The sequence below is a fragment of the Dermacentor variabilis genome, chromosome 7, assembly GCF_050947875.1.
Source record: "Dermacentor variabilis isolate Ectoservices chromosome 7, ASM5094787v1, whole genome shotgun sequence".
Taxonomy (NCBI): Eukaryota; Metazoa; Arthropoda; class Arachnida; order Ixodida; family Ixodidae; genus Dermacentor; species Dermacentor variabilis.
Window position 1 is genome coordinate 101,789,641 of NC_134574.1, and position 16,336 is coordinate 101,805,976.

Genomic DNA, 16,336 nt, shown 5'->3' on the forward strand with positions numbered 1-16,336 from the left:
CGACAGTGCTACAGGGTAACGGCACGAACGCACCTCGAGCATGCGGCGTGATTGTTACGGCAGTGAAAAGAAAGAAAGTTCGAGGTAGTTAGGTTTCTGCATCCATCGAAGAATCGTTGGTAGTTGAAAGTATTCATTAATAGAAGTTTCTTAACAAATCGATTTCCAGTTGTGGAAAGAAAACCTATTACTAAACCTAATACGGTAGAGAATGCTTCTGCAAAACCAAAGTCTGGCAGACAGGCTGACTTCTTCTAGTTTGTCTGAGTTCTAATGTTCAACAGCTACACGTGTCACCACTGGCTATGAGGCACTGTCATCGTCGAAGGCGACGCAAGCCCACTTGCGTCAATCTGCCACGTTCTGCCTACAGGCGTCTCCGCCGTTTCACTCCCTCTGCATATTGTTACGGCGTTATGTGGCCGTATCCAAATGCATCGATAGCAGTGTCGAAGAAGACGACTCCATGGCCTTGTGAACCGTTTTCGACTTCCTGATTCGGAGTTTCATCGTTTTGTAACTATATACTGCGAATCTGTTTTCCTTCCGGGTCTGCCTCCGTGTAACAACTGGACAACGAAAGCGCACGAATGGCTTGACGCCATTAAAGTACGCTTCCTCCGAACCTTGTTCATAGCCAAATCGACGCGAAGAAAACTGACCTCGTTGAATACGATAATGCGGTCACACAGTGGTTGCGCGCTAAACTTGCTCGCCCAAAAACCAGCTGTTTATAATCAGGACCCGCATTCACACAAACAAGAATAAAAAAAGCTCTAACGCTAGAACTGTTCCTAATAGCAAATGCCAGCTAATACTATTGTTGGACATAATAGTTAAGACGACGTACCAATGGCAAAGTTCACGTACGAACTAAAAACTTCCAGAAATATGCAGATTATCCCAAGGTTATGGCCTACAGCTTGGTACAGGGATAAAATGCGCCTGTAACTTCCAGCACTTGCATCTATCTATCTATCTATCTATCTATCTATCTATCTATATATCTATCTATCTATCTATCTATCTATCTATCTATCTATCTATCTATCTATCTATCTATCTATCTATCTATCTATCTATCTATCTATCTATCTATCTATCTATCTATCTATCTATCTATCTATCTATCTATCTATCTATCTATCTATCTATCTATCTATCTATCTATCTATCTATCTATCTATCTATCTATCTATCTATCTATCTATCTATCTATCTATCTATCAGTACAGTCATCTTCACCCGTGTACTTAGATTGAGGTGCACGTTAAAGGACGCCAAGTAGTCCAAGTTACTCTGGAGTCCCCCACTGTGGCGTGCTTCATAATCAGATCGTGGTTTTCGCACGTAAAACCCCTCTTTTTTTTTGCGACCACTTTCAATTCATGCAGTGTAGCCAGGCGAGCTTTCACTTAATGAGCATACTGATTTCTCACTGGCTCCTTTCTCTCTTTCTAACATAACACGTTATGGGGTAGTAAAACTACTGACAACAGGGGTCAAACGCTTGAAGATTTTATCCTAACAAATGACATATGCCTTTTAAACACAGGTGCGTCTACTTACTACTCCCCAAGCACAGGAGCTATGAGTTGCTTAGATCTAGCACTGTGCTCGCCATCTCTTTTTTGCGATTTTCAGTGGAATGTTATTCAGAACCCCTATGGTAGTGACCATATGCCCGCTATCATTAAAAGAACATCTACTTTTCCTACCATCCCACTGAGGCCACCCCGTTGGAAACTCCATCTAGCAGACTGGCCCCTCTTTACCGAAAAGGCCACTCTGGATAACATATCAGATGAGCTAACCATAGATGAAATGAACGATCAGATCACCGCCTGTATACTTGCTGCAGCAGCAGAAACAATCCCACAATCGTCAGGCTTCCTAAGAAAAAACCTAAAACCCTGGTGGACGAAAGAATGTACGCAAACAAAAAAACTACAAAACAAAGCGTGGGGTATCTTTCGACGATACCCATCACAAGATAATCTACTCTCCTTCAAAAAAGCAAAAGCGAAAGCCAGGTACACACGCAGACAAGCCGAAAGACAGTCCTGGAAAAATTATGTCTCGTCTATAAATAGTTCAATAACATCCAAACGAATGTGGGATCAGGTTCGTAAGTTTAGAGGCGACTACGCTTCTTACACTATCCCCATACTGTCACCTCCAGGCACACAAACAAATATAGAAGAACAAGCAGACATATTAGGGCTACATTTCCATGATATATCAAGCTCGAAAAACTACTCTGCTGCATTCCTGAAACATAAACAATTAGCAGAAAAACTAAAGCTTCCGACCACAGGAAGTTCAGAAAGACTGTATAATGGCCCTCTAACACTTCCAGAAATCAACAGAGTCCTTACTAGTGGCAAAAAAACAGCACCCGGTCCGGACAGGGTACACTATGCAATGCTAGCTCACCTATCCCCTAAAGCAGTTGAGACCCTGCTTCATTTCTTCAACATAATCTGGGAAACGGGGAAAATGCCCAAAGAGTGGAAGAAAGCTATCATAATCCCGTTCTTGAAAGCCGGAAAGTCTCCCACAACAGCAACCAGTTATAGACCCATAGCACTCACAAGTTGTCTTGCAAAGTCCTATGAGGCCATCATCAACATAAGATTGACATACGTCCTTGACACAGAAAACATGCTAGATAACCATCAGTGTGGATACAAGAAAGGTTGCTCCACAACAGATCACCTAGTCCGGCTAGAAGACGAGATACGTGCGGCCTTCCTACACAAACAATATTGTCTCACTGTTTTCTTTGACTTAGAAAAGGCGTACGACACAACATGGAGGTTTGGTATATTAAGGGACTTAGCAGATTTAGGAATCCGAGGTAGAATGCTGAAATGTCTAGCCGATTTCATGTCGGACCGAACATTCCAGGTGCGTTTAGGAACGGTGCTGTCACGTGTATTCATTCAGGAAAATGGTGTGCCACAAGGATGCGTACTAAGCACAACACTCTTTATAGTAAAAATGAACTCTGTTAACAAAGCAATCCCCCCCTCTATCATGCACTCCATATACGTCGATGATCTGCAAATAGCGTGCCGCGCCTCAAACTTACATACATGTGAAAGGCAGCTCCAGATAACAATTAATAAACTAATGGAGTGGGCTGAAAAAAATGGCTTCCGTTTCTCTACTCAAAAAACCGTTACAGTGCTATTCTCGCAAAAACGAGGATTGTACTTAGACCCGCTTCTAAAATTGAATGATGTCGCACTGCCGGCAAAACAAGAATGTAAATTCTTGGGAGTAATGTTTGATAAAAAACTAAACTTCCTAGCCCACATTAAAACACTAAAAATTAAGGCAAATAAAGCATTGAATATCCTAAAAGTTTTGTCTCATAAGCACTGGGGTTCCGACCGAACCTGTCTTTTACGTATTTACCGGTCTCTTGTACGTAGCCTTTTAGACTACGGCTCCGTGGTTTATGGTTCAGCCAGGCAGTCCTACATCCAATTACTTGATCCAGTACATAACCTTGGATTGCGACTGGCAAGTGGTGCCTACAGAACGTCACCCATTCAAAGTTTATATGTTGAGTGTAATGAACCCTCCTTACAGCAGCGCAGAGCATTACTCACTTTTTCCTACGTACTAAGAATTCAGTCATCACCACAACACATATGCTACAACATCCTTACACAGTGCAACTCACGCTTACACTACACAAATAAACCGAATATGATTAGGCCACTTGTCCTGCGGTATGAGCAGTACTGTCGGGATTATGACATTCCCCACGAAGTCCTCCAGGTTGCCAAGAAACCACAACGGTTGGCCCCATGGTACCATTTCACACAGTTGTGTGACTGGACACTAACACATTTAAAGAAAAGAGACACTCCACACGAACACATCATACAAGAATTCCGTGCTCTTCAGGAGAAGTATCAAAATCACATGGAATTCTACACGGATGGCTCCAAAACAAAAGAACACGTGGGCGTAGGGGCCGTAACAGACAATTGGGAAACAAGTATTCGTCTACCAAAACATGCTTCGGTTTTCACTGCTGAAGTTTATGCTGTATGGGTAGTAGTTAAAAAGATTATCACTGGCAAGCACAAAAACACAGTCATATACACTGATTCCTTAAGTACACTGAAAGCTCTAAATCTGAAATCTGAGTGTGAACCCTTGTTAGGGGATATACTAAACATGGTCGCGCTGAATAAATATGGGAGATCAATCCGCTTCTGCTGGGTACCAAGTCATGTTGGGATACCGGGGAACGAGGCAGCCGATGGGTGTGCATCGATGGCAGCGAACAAAGATATAACAAACACAACACTTCCATACAAAGATAGCATCCGTGCGATTAGAAAGGCCTTAACGGCGAAATGGCAACGCGAATGGGACCGTTGTGCTGACAACAAACTACATCTCACGAAACCCATAGTTGGCGAGTGGAAGTCGTGTTATCATCAAGAGCGGTTCATCGAAGTAGTTTTATGCCGGCTACGCATTGGGCACACACACCTCACACACAATTACTTACTTACGAAAGAAGACACACCAACATGCGAGAAATGTCAACAGCCACTGACAGTTATGCACATATTACTCACATGTACGCAGACTGAAGCACACAGACGAACACTTTTGCACAAATTATATCAACTACACATACCTTTACACCCTGCTCTGATTTTAGGTGATGATCCGCTAGTCCCATTATGTGACGTCCGTAAATTTCTACATGACACTGGATTTTTGCATAAAATATAGGTTATTAACAAAGCCTTTTGCTTCACAAACAGGATTTTAAAATACCTCGTGTTTGGCGCAGCATAGCCTTAGCTGCTTTTGCGCCATTAAACCCCATTTAACTAACTAACTTTCTCTCTTTCTCATCGAGGCAAGGCAGCGATGAACATTCCTGTTCACCGCTGAACAAAGTCCTTTCTTCCCTGCATTCTTCTCTCCCTCTTGCCCCTGGCTCAGTCGAGGGTAGCCGTCCGTGCCCATTCCTGGTTAAGCCCCTCGCCCTTCCTCTCGCCAAGAAGCCGAGTCCTTGGTTCAGCTCGTCACACTTCCACGCGCGCACTCCTTACCGAGTTACGTTGCGTAAGCTACTTTGCCATCCCTGGAAAACGGGCTTACGAGGTATATCGATTTGGGCACTGGGTCAACGTTGCGCAGGAAACGACGTTAACGACAGCGAGATGCCAGCTGCTCGCATTCACCAGTCGAGGGGACAAATCTCATTTCCCCTTCGTGGCAACGTCCTTTCCCCACCGCGCGCGGCGCTCCGCAAGGCGCCGATGGATGGATGATAAATGAATTTGTCGTCTCTCTCGCGTTAGCGGCGGCGGCGGCGGCTTGCGACGCTCCCTCAGCCGCTGTATGCCAGCGACGGTAATGAGGCGGCTCTCATACGGAACGCTCGGAGAAGGGGGGGGGGGGGGGGGTGAGGTTGACTCTGCGTGCCATCTTCTTTGCGTGCGCTCGCGTTGTTCTTCGGAACGCCGATACGACAAGCCATGGGGTTAACGAGATCTTCGCGGCCTGTGTGGCACATGCAGGCCGCGGCCAAGAAAGAAACAACAACAAAAGGTCTCTATAAATTTCATTGCCAGTCCACTTCGCACTACGACACACGTGCATGCTCTCCCAACTCCTCTCTCACCTCTAATGCATTCTCGGTTCTCTTCGCCCTCTGGCGGCTTTGCCGCGCGGTGTGCCTTTTGCGGGCAACGAGTGATGACAACCGCATGCGCGATGTCGTGTTGTACGTGGACCGCGCCGAGCATGACTCGTTCATGTGTACAGCGTGAAGGTGGTTAAGGATGAAGACAGTAACACCGACGGCAAAAATACCTAGTAGCCTAATGTCAGAGCTTCGGCGCCAACGAGGGACCCTCGTTCACGAGGCTACAAAGCGACATAGCGGTCGACTAAGTGCGTCGTACAACGTAACCGGGACACCGAGCGTATATGCAGGCGCTTTAATTACTGTAGTTTTGGTGTAGACCTTCCGCCACTTAGGGTAGGTGACTACGTAAGTACAAGAAGTCATGTGTGCGTGCTGACCGACTCAAAGGCGATTTGCATAGATGCGCCAGCAAGTTATGTTGGCTCATTTCCGCGACGTCAAGCGGTTTTGCGTGTTTCAAAATGGCTCTTTTTATTTTTGTACAGATACGCCTTGGGGTGTCACTTTTTCTTAAGAGAAAACCTGGACGTTCTGGCGAGTTTTATGGATGATCGTTACATCGGTGCTCAGTAAAAGGTAATATTGTACCTCGAAACAACGGGATTTTGCAATCAACCTATAGCGTTCACGTTAGCAGAGCAAAGTCAATAAACTGAGCGAACTCAACATCCGGTCCGACACTTTTTCGGAGTTGAAGGACACGCGTACTGCGTTTTTTCGTGCACGTGCAGCTTTTTACCGAATTCTTAGGCTGTCACCGACCATGGTTTGGATGTGAAGCGATCCTAAATAAAGACGCGTGGTTAGATCCTTTTCTTTCGCGATCCACGTGCGCAGAAATGTGCGCGGCCTTCACGCGTTTGCACCGTCCGGTGGGCGACCACTGCACCGAGACAATTTCCTTCCGTGCATAGGCCTTTTTTGTCCACGCTGATGCAGCGATGCATTCATGACCTCAGAAAAGTGCCGGCCATGCATTTCTGACAGTGAAGTTAGCCAAGAAAACGGAAGTATATTGCGCATAGTTTACTGTATGCGCATATTCTTGATGGTGTTCATATATAAAGAAAGTGCGGCATGTGTCGATCTCACATATGGGCTTTTTTTTGTTGCACTGAACAATAAAATTCACTCGCAGAACTTTCCAACTTCACAGAAAAACTGATGCCAGCTGGAGGGTTCTGTAAATTTCTAGACTATTGTAACTTGGTGTTGTTCAAGAAGGGCTTAACCGGAAGTCTTCTAGGAAGCCTGTTTGTAAGCATGAAAAGGGGCTCCACTCTTTCGCGAAGTCAGCTCCACGAAGTCAGTCGCTGCATATGCGTAAGTAGATGCTGTGCTCTTCTATATAGGCGCTGCCGAATTGCGCCACATTGTCGAATTGGCCGTGTCATCCGCTCTTATTGGCTGACAAGGGCAACTTCGATTCGCCTCTCTGATTGGCTCTCAACGCAAAATATGCCGGAATTGTACAGTGTCCGATATATGGACACCCATCGTGAGCGATAGGTCACGCGAGGCGGTATGAGCTATGCCTCGCAGCTAACGCAGCTCGGCAAACGCCGAAGCGTAGGGGTGTTAGGGTTACCGACCGTCTCAATTTCGGCGGGACAGTCCAGACTTCTGAATAAATGTCTCGAGTCCCGACTTGATGCAGTAGGGACGGCCCAAATGTCCGGACTTTTGCTTTCTTTAATGCGTTGACATCGTTAGACGCTCCACGCACTTTCCGTGGTCTATGTATGTATGTATGTATGTATGTATGTATGTATGTATGTATGTATGTATGTATGTATGTATGTATGTATGTATGTATGTATGTATGTATGTATGTATGTAACATTTTTTCCGCCTACTGGGTAGTCCGTGGTCGGATGGTTAGCGCATCGGGCTGCCTTGCTGAGGTAACCGGGTTCCAGACCAACCACGTGACCAACTTGGGTCACTGAGTACGTGCCAATGTGTGCAGACGTGCCGCTTTTCAAGGAACCTATTTCACGCCGACCTCGGTCACTATAGATGCGGGACTGGGTGGGCACCGCTGTTGGAATAAATTGTTTGACGCCGACTTGAAGAACTCAAGCATGTGCCACTCAGCGTGTGCTGGTCATCAATGAGCCCTTTTGCTGCCAACTTACGTCGCTAGATATGCGCCAGTACGATGACGGCAAAGACCCCTTACATTTCATCGATGCTGAGCGGAATCGAATCCACGTCACAGGGGTTCCTCAAGGAGAGCATCCCAATGCTTTAGCGAGTTGTGCCATGGTTGCACTGGATGCGTGCCGCTCTTCAATGAACCTCTCGCCAACTTCGGTTCACTAAGTATGTGCCTCTGAGTGTGCGGCGACAAGCGAGGGAGCAATTCGTTCGCACTCACCGGCGCGCCGCGCTTCTCGTCTCGGAGGCAACGCGAGGACTCCTTGGCAGTGTCACCAGATGGCGCAGCGTGCACGGAAAGAATCGCGAGAGAGGAGCCCGGGTTGCCGCGCGATGCGCTCGTGCCATGCATTTCGGAGGCCACGTGAAGGCTTCGCGGCGGCGGCGCCAGATGGCGCCGTGTTCTTAGGGGAGGGCGAAAGGGTAGTTCCGCTGTCCCGCGGCAGTACATGCCTCATACATAAATCGTGTCGACGGTTGCAATGCGTTGTGTCGCTGTATTGATTCAGTGATAACGGATTGCCGTCAACAGTCTTCGTGACATGGATTCCTCCGCTTTTTTCATCTGAACAACAATCACTATTACAGATTCGCGTTTTATAACGCCTGACATTTCTGTCGCACATTCTTGTATTTTGCCTTCTGTTGCATTGACATACACATAAATCGATTTTGTTTTCGTCATGGTTGAAGTTCTGTTTTAGGGCCTGACCATTCACAATAACCTTATGTGAATTGGCAGCTGAGTTAGCCAGGCAACTACTGCCCCTTCCTTGTAGGTCGCGACACGGTAGGACTAAAAGAAATCCGAAATATTGTAGGCACTGACAGAATCGGTCGACGCCAGCCGCCTGCTCTCCTCCACGGCCATTCCGACTACCACCCTCCCCCTCTTCCCGACTTCGTCCGCTTGAGAGTTGGTAGCCCTAACGGGTGTGTTTTTCATAAAAGAAAACTAAGAAAGCCAATTGCGTAGCCATGAGCACGGGTACTAAGCGACAGTCTACCGCGCTGGCAAAGCGAGCTGAATGAAAATTGCCTCGAACCAGTGGCCTAGGGCAAACCCTGCGGCAATGACCTTACAATACAATTTTGAGCAGTAATGCAGACTATGTAGGCGACTAAACGAGCACTCCGGAACACAAGAGTATCGGCTGAAACAATACGACGATTAGCTCATGGTCTCTGCCAAGTGGAGCATATATATTTAAGAGTGCCGAAAGAGAAGAAGTTGGAGAACATCGGAGGCAAGGCGAAGATAGGGAAAATAGAATAAAGAAGTTAGAAATGACATCATGGCGCTTTTTATGATCTGTGTGATATGTGCGGGCTTATTACCCATCTTGTGTTGTAAGAGGAATGCCAAGTCACAGAGTAAAGGTGTTTTAATGTGGTCCATCAAAGGGTAAGCGTAAGAGAGGACGTACTTTGCCCGAATTCATAAAAAAAAGAAGGTTAATACGCTACGTAGCTGTTCCTAAGAGCAGGACACCGCAGCCAATGCTTATATTGTTCACATTATTGGCGAAGGTAGCCGGCCAGCAGCACACAGCTGTTACGAAAGAAAACCTTTGTGAATTCAACGTGTGGTGTTCGTGCCGTCACAAAAAAAAAAGAAGAAGAAACGAAGTTCGCCCAGCCTGCTTTCCTTCTCTTTTTCTTTTTTTTTTTAGTGAACTTTCTTGAGGGCATGAAAATCTGTGGACAAATCTCTGCCACTTGCGGATGGGACCGGCATTAACCTTTCTACACTTATGAGCCTGCCTCAAAAAAAAAAAAAGAAAAAAAATCGACAAGACACAAGCGAAATGAGTCAAGCCTCGCGAGGTACACGATTTTGCGGCGGTGTCGTAAGACACTCTCGCGCATTGCGGGGCCAGGCATAGGTGTACTAGCCGGTGGGTTGTTACGCGATGTTGAGGGCCCTTATATGAGGAGCACGTGGGAACGTGAACACGCCTGTGCGCTGCCGTGTAACATTAGCGTCACTCCGTTCGCCGGGCATGCAGGCCTCGTTTATTCCGTCGTTAACGCAACGTCGCGACCGCGTATCGGCGAGGCACGCGCCAACGGTGAAGCGGCTGGCCGTTGGTTGCGCAACGGGAGCTTTCGCTTGGGCCCGCACAGCATTATGACGTGCCGTACAGACGCGTGTATACATTTGCCTCTTGTTTGGACAAGTGCACGCGCTGTTATTTGATAATCTGCCGCAACGCCGGGGCTTCGCGTCAATGCGAGGTCATCACGAACGCGCTGCTATAACACGTTTTAATCAGACAGTTTATTATTTACAGCTACAATTTTACGAAAGACACTTTGCGGAGTTTGCGATGATCAGGTGGTGGTCAGGCGTTACGCGGTTCGTAACGAGACCAGCCAAACAAAACGCAGAAGCGAATAAACCGCGGGGCCTATTCTCGCAAAGCTCTTCGTTCTTAAGTGCCCTTTCGCCAATGGCCGGCTGCCTCGGATAATATTACGTCCAGCATCGGGATTGGCGAAAACTTTCTCTTGCGAACGATCCTAGCGTAAGAAGCTTCTGCAAGTAAGGGCCCTGTAGTTGGGAAAATTGCATCCGATCGGGAATCCTGAGCACCGCGGAAGGTCAGTGGGCGTCGCCGCAGACTACATGCGGCCAGTTGCGACTCCGCGAATGCTTGAGATTCGAACTCCACCAGCCCTACACCGATGAAACGCAATGCTAACCAGTCGGAGGAAACAGGAATAGACACAAAGGCAGGGAGGTGAGACCTCGCTCTCGGAATGCCAACGAAATGCAGCGACGAGTGTCGACGCATTTTAGAGAGCCACACGGTGCAGGCTCTTGTTTCGAATTGGAGCCCATAAACACAGGCGCGGCAACAGACCAACGCGCTTCGCTTCGAGGCGCCCAGTTCAGTAAACGAAACCGCGTGCAGCCCAGTGATTCGACAAATCTGGCACGCCACTGTGTGGAGCAAATGGAGCAAAGGATTTGGAGCAAATGGAGAAGCAATCTGGAGCTAATGGGCTCACGCATTCTTGAAAGCAGCACCACGAATGTTGTTAGGAAAGAGATGCTGTCACTGGAACTGCCGAAATGGCAGCGTTAGTGCCACACTTACCCTTTTCTAAAAGAACAAGAAAATTTCTCTATGGGATTATTGTAATGTTTCTGCTGGCTGTTTGGTGACATCGGTAGACTTTCTGTTCGAACGAAACTGAATGTGATGCCTGATTATTTGCGAGGTAAATTGCGGTTTATACACGCTTTTGCGTGTCCCCGTCCGTTACTGCGCATAAACGTTCCCGAGTATAAACAGTCAATACCCTCGCAAAAGTTACACGCGACATTCAATTGAGCATCATTTAGGTGCACGTTAAAGAACCCCAGGTGGTCAAAATTTCCGGAGTCCTCCACTACGGCGTGCCTCATAATCAGAAAGTGGTTTTGGCACGTAAAACCCCAAATATTATTATTATTATTATTCAATTGAGCATCAACAGATAGTCTATCGATGTCTTACCAGCAAGGCTTAACCTCAACGTTCAGTCATTGCAATTTGTCTTCGCTGCACCGCGATGCAAATGCGCAGTAACAAAACGTGTGGGAACGAAACTCCCAATGCGTGGAAACAAAACTGGACAGAACAAAAAGTAAATATAAGGGAGAGGCGCCCGCTCCGTTTTCAGACTTAGTGTCTGTTTCTTCCGAAAACCAGCTGTCATTGGTCAAAATGCCAACGCCGGCCAGTGCCAACGCCGGCCAATGCCAACGCCGGCCAGGCCAGGGTGGAAAGCCTTTGGCGTCTCCTTCGCCGACGGGCATACAACAATTCTGCTGCGGCGTTGTATAGCACGTAATCGGATCTGGTGGAAATTCCACTACACATACGCGCTCTTGACCCTCATTGCTGCGAGACTGGACTACAATACAGCACGCAAAATCTACAAAGGTGTGGGTGGAGGGGGGAGGGGGGGGCGATTTCATCTCCTACAAGGCTTTCGAGTAAAGTCTGTCGCGGTTTCCTTCCCAGGACTCGAGCTAATCTGCGAGACCCCGCAGTTATACATGGAGAGCGCGCGTTGGCGGTGGCTGCGCAGCTGCGACGGAGAAGGTGGATCGGGAACGGATTTTCGCGCGATGTCTGCTTTGTGAGCGCTCGCGCGTGATAAGGCTAATACAAAAAAAAAAAAAAAGAAACACTGCGATCGATCGGCAGCTGGGACCGCGCGAGCCAATCGGAGAGCGCGCGCGCCGAGAGCGAGACGCGTTCGGGAATCGCGGCGCCTTTTTGTGACGGCTCCACAGATTAGACTCGTTCGCTCGCGCCAACTGTCGAGAACGAACCACGTTTTAATATTGCTATAGATATATATATATATATATATATATATATATATATATATATATATATATATATATATATATATATAAACGAGAAGAAAGGGGGTTAACCGAGGGACCCCGATTTTTATTAGTCATATCATAAGAAGCCAACAAACATTGACACCAATGACAACACAGGGGAAATTACTTGTGCTGAATAAATGAAATAAACGATAAACTAATGCAAATTAAAGTGGATGAAAAAACAACTTGCCGCAGGTGGGAACCGAACCCACAACCTTCGCTTGTTCGGTTCCCACCTGCGGCAAGTTGTTTTTTCACCCACCTTAATTTGAATTAGTTTATCGTTACTTTATTTCAGTTATGAAGCAAAAGTAATCTCCCCTTGTTGTCCTTGGTATCAGTGTTTGTTGGCTTCTTATGATATGACTATATATATATATATATATATATATATATATATATATATATATATATATATATATATATATATACACATACACTGGGAATCATCATTATTATTATTATCATCATCATCAGCCTAGCTACGTCCACTGCAGGGCAAAGGCCTCTCCCATACTTCTCCAACTACCCCGGTCATGTGCTAATTGTGGCCATGTTGTCCCTGCAAACTTCTTAATCTCATCCGCCTACTTAACTTTCTGCCGCACCCTGCTACGCTTCCCTTCCCTTGGAATCCAGTCCGTAACCGTTAATGACCATCGGTTATCATCCATCCTCATTACATGTCCTGCCCATGCCCCCCATTTCTTTTTATTGATTTCAACTAAGATGTCTTTAACTCGCGTTTGTTCCCTCATCCAATCTGCTCTTTTCTTATCCCTTAACGTTACATCCATCACTCTTATTTCCATAGCTCGTTTTGTCGTCCTCAATTTAAGTAAACCCTTTTCGTAAGCCTCCAGGTTTCTGCCCCGTAGGTGAGTACTGGTGACACAGCTGTTATACACTTTTCTCTTGACGGATAATGGAAGCCTGCTGTTCATGATGCTCGGAATGCCTGCGAAAGGCACCCCAGCCCATTCTTATTCTTATGATTATTTCAGTCTCATGATCTGGATGCGCGGTCACTACCTGCCCTAAGTAGATGCATTCCCTAAGTAGATGTAGATTTATTCTGTGAATAGTCTTCAGCAATAATTACTCGCATCGTACGCGTGACAGTGCGAAAAGTGTTCGATCAAAGAGGGAGAGGGAAGAAAGCAACCACGGCGCGTTCGCAACCCCCTTTCTCTTTCGTAACTCCTTTTCCTCCCCACTTAATCGAGTGCCTTATGTACAATCCCCGTATAGCTGGCATACTTCACCGCAATGGCCACGCACAAGTATACGCTCGAACATTTTGCCGTAGCAAGTAATTTATTGCTTTGTTTCGTTTTTACCCGGAGGTTAATCTTACCTATTACCGCACAATCAACGAAGCTGCTTTCTGAAGGATAATTTATCAGCCTCAATTCATGTAGTGTTTCTCTTCAGCAGTGTCCCTTTTAGTAATATCCCTTCGGGTGTCTTCGGGTAACAATATTATATATGTATTAAATGAAATGCAATTCAATTAAAACAGGTCGTTCGCTACATGATGCATCATTTTCGGCCGATCCCCCGTAGTGCGTATACAGATGCATAGTGAAGGATCTTCGTCGCCATTGTCACCACAAAATCGCCAACTGATGCGGACAGCACCAGTTTTTTTCTTTTTTTAATGACGTAGTGCTTCACTAACAATCTTGGGCCATACTGCTGCTATGTATACCTTCGTTATCTATTACCTCCGGCGTATTTATCGGCGAGAATCGAGTAGATGGTTGATACAGATGCAACAGCTTAAGGCAGCGACCTCTGAGAAATTTTGAAGAAGAAAAAAAAAAAAGAACAAGGAAAAATTGTCATCCACTTCGGTGTTGCGCTACATTTGGTTGGACGACAATTCTTCCTTTCATGAAGCTTCCTCCAGCTTGCGGGATTCATCAGATCTGCTTTTCCGTATAACTTGTAAATAAATGAGAAAAAAAAAAAGAACGCGCAGCTTTCTTTTTTTTTTCTTTTTTTTTAACCACAGAGTTGAAGTCGGCGGTTTTTGCCTCTCATCCATACGCCGCCGATGCTGTACAAAAGGGAAACAAATACTGCGTTTGGAGAGCGCGCTATCGCTGAAACTACTACGACGGGATGGCGGCACTTTTCTGCAGCTTTCCTAAAACCGGCATCGAGATCAAGGAACTTACTTGAAGCCATTGTTAAACTGCGTAAAGCAGGATAGAAGAAGAGGCGCAAGGGAAAAAGCTGCGTCTGTCCAGACTTCGCCACCGAGGAACGGTACGCCTCCACAACGAATTCAGCCTTCTTCTATAGACGGGCGAATGCTTGTTCGAATTTAACCCGCCGACTGTAGCTCAGTGTTCCCGGCATCGCGCTGCTGAGGTCGAGGTCGTGGGTTCGATCCCAACCACGCGACGGCCGCGCTCAGACGCAATGACAAAAAAAAAAAAAAAGAAGAACAGACACGCTCTTGTGCCGTTGCTTGCGTGAACGCTAAATAGCCCCATCAGGTGGCGAAAATTATTCCGGAGTCCCCCAACACGGCATGCCCCCGTAATCATATGGCGGCTGTGGCCCTTAAAGCTGGCTAGAATTTATTTTAAAAATTTAATCCAACCTGTGGATTAATAACATGTGGATAATCCAACCTATACGACTGTGGCACACCGCGCATAATATTCCGCTTTGGCCCGAAACTACAACAACGACAACGATATGTACCCGGAGAGCAATGATTGGCTGATGCCAAGCTCCGCAGCAAAGAATATAAATCAGCATCCACATCCGGAAACGATCAATTCCGAAAGGCAGGAGAGCAAAAAAAGAAGGAAGAAGCATAGCCTCCAAGATCGGGTGGCTCGTCGCCCGGTCTAGGAGGCTACGGAAGATGCCGTGTCTCTTCCGTTGTTTACCGGAGTTACTGATATGACTCGAGCGACCATAAACAGCGACTCTATTGTTTACCACCACGGAGTGTCCCTCCTGCACAAAGAAAGACCCCGTGCACAAGAACCGACACGATTGCTCGCGCTGGTCTTTGAGCGCTTACTCGAACCGATGGACGAAATCGTGGATGACTTACTGCGTATAATATTGCGCCAGCTATCCAGTCAGTCAGTGCGTCGCGTTATTGGCGAAACCGCAATATTACTTATTGTTCTTGCCGTCTATTGCGGCCATTACTTCTTTCTTCGACCTAGCAGTCCAACGAGCACGAAGCATATATTCGTTCGTTGTGCAATCGCCAACACTTAGGGTCAACCCGCTTTCACGTAATAGCGCCGAAGAATTTCCCCTTAAGTGGCGCAACGATTAGAGCAAGCCAAAATTGGAGCCACTGGCCCAAAGCTGATTTCCACACGGTGTCTATAAATGGTCTCGCAACCTGCCTTATTAAAATGCCGCTTTTTATTACAAATGATAAACCAGCTTCAAGAAAGAAAAGAGAAAAGAAAATAAATGTCGAGAAAAGACCAGTACACGCAACAAATACGGACGCTGGATTCAGCATTGGTGGTGCTGCCCCTTCTGTCTTCTTTTTTCATTGTCCTGTTTTATTTTTTCTCCGTGGTTTCTTGTCTTTAATAACATCGCGTATCAAGAGACCTAGCAGCGCAATCTATTAAAAGGGACGTTTCTCTGTCAACGGACTCATTGTGCGAAACGCTTATAGATAACTGGCAATCGACGGGAGAGGCCTTAGTCCTTCAGTGAACGTGAAATATAGGATGATGATGATAATGATAACGATTATACATTAGAGCACCAAACCGTAGTGAACTTGAGGAAACAGCGCTATGGTTGACATTCACACGAAGGGCCAGTACACGATCTTCACGTCAGTTACAGCATGTCGTCATCATCGCTATCAGCATCATTACAGTCATCGCACAGCTGAAACTATAACCTAACCCTGCAAATTTCCTCATTTCATCCTGCTTCCTGATTCCCTGCCCTCCTCGACTGCGCTTCCTTATCTCTTGGAACCGATTCTGTAACTCTAATAGACCAGCGGTCATCTGCCTTACGCGAGTCACATGGCCTGCCCAGCGCTGTTCCTCTCTTAATATCAGCTACAATATCGGTTACTC

The 16,336-nt window shown here is 46.5% G+C and overlaps 1 protein-coding gene across 2 annotated transcripts in view; it reads right to left on the reverse strand.

Moving 5' to 3' along the window:
• The window catches only part of LOC142587703 (leukocyte tyrosine kinase receptor-like), a 173,932-nt gene that overhangs the window by 145,398 nt on the left and 12,198 nt on the right, over nucleotides 1-16,336 (reverse strand). The gene's annotated exons all lie outside the window — the stretch shown is intronic.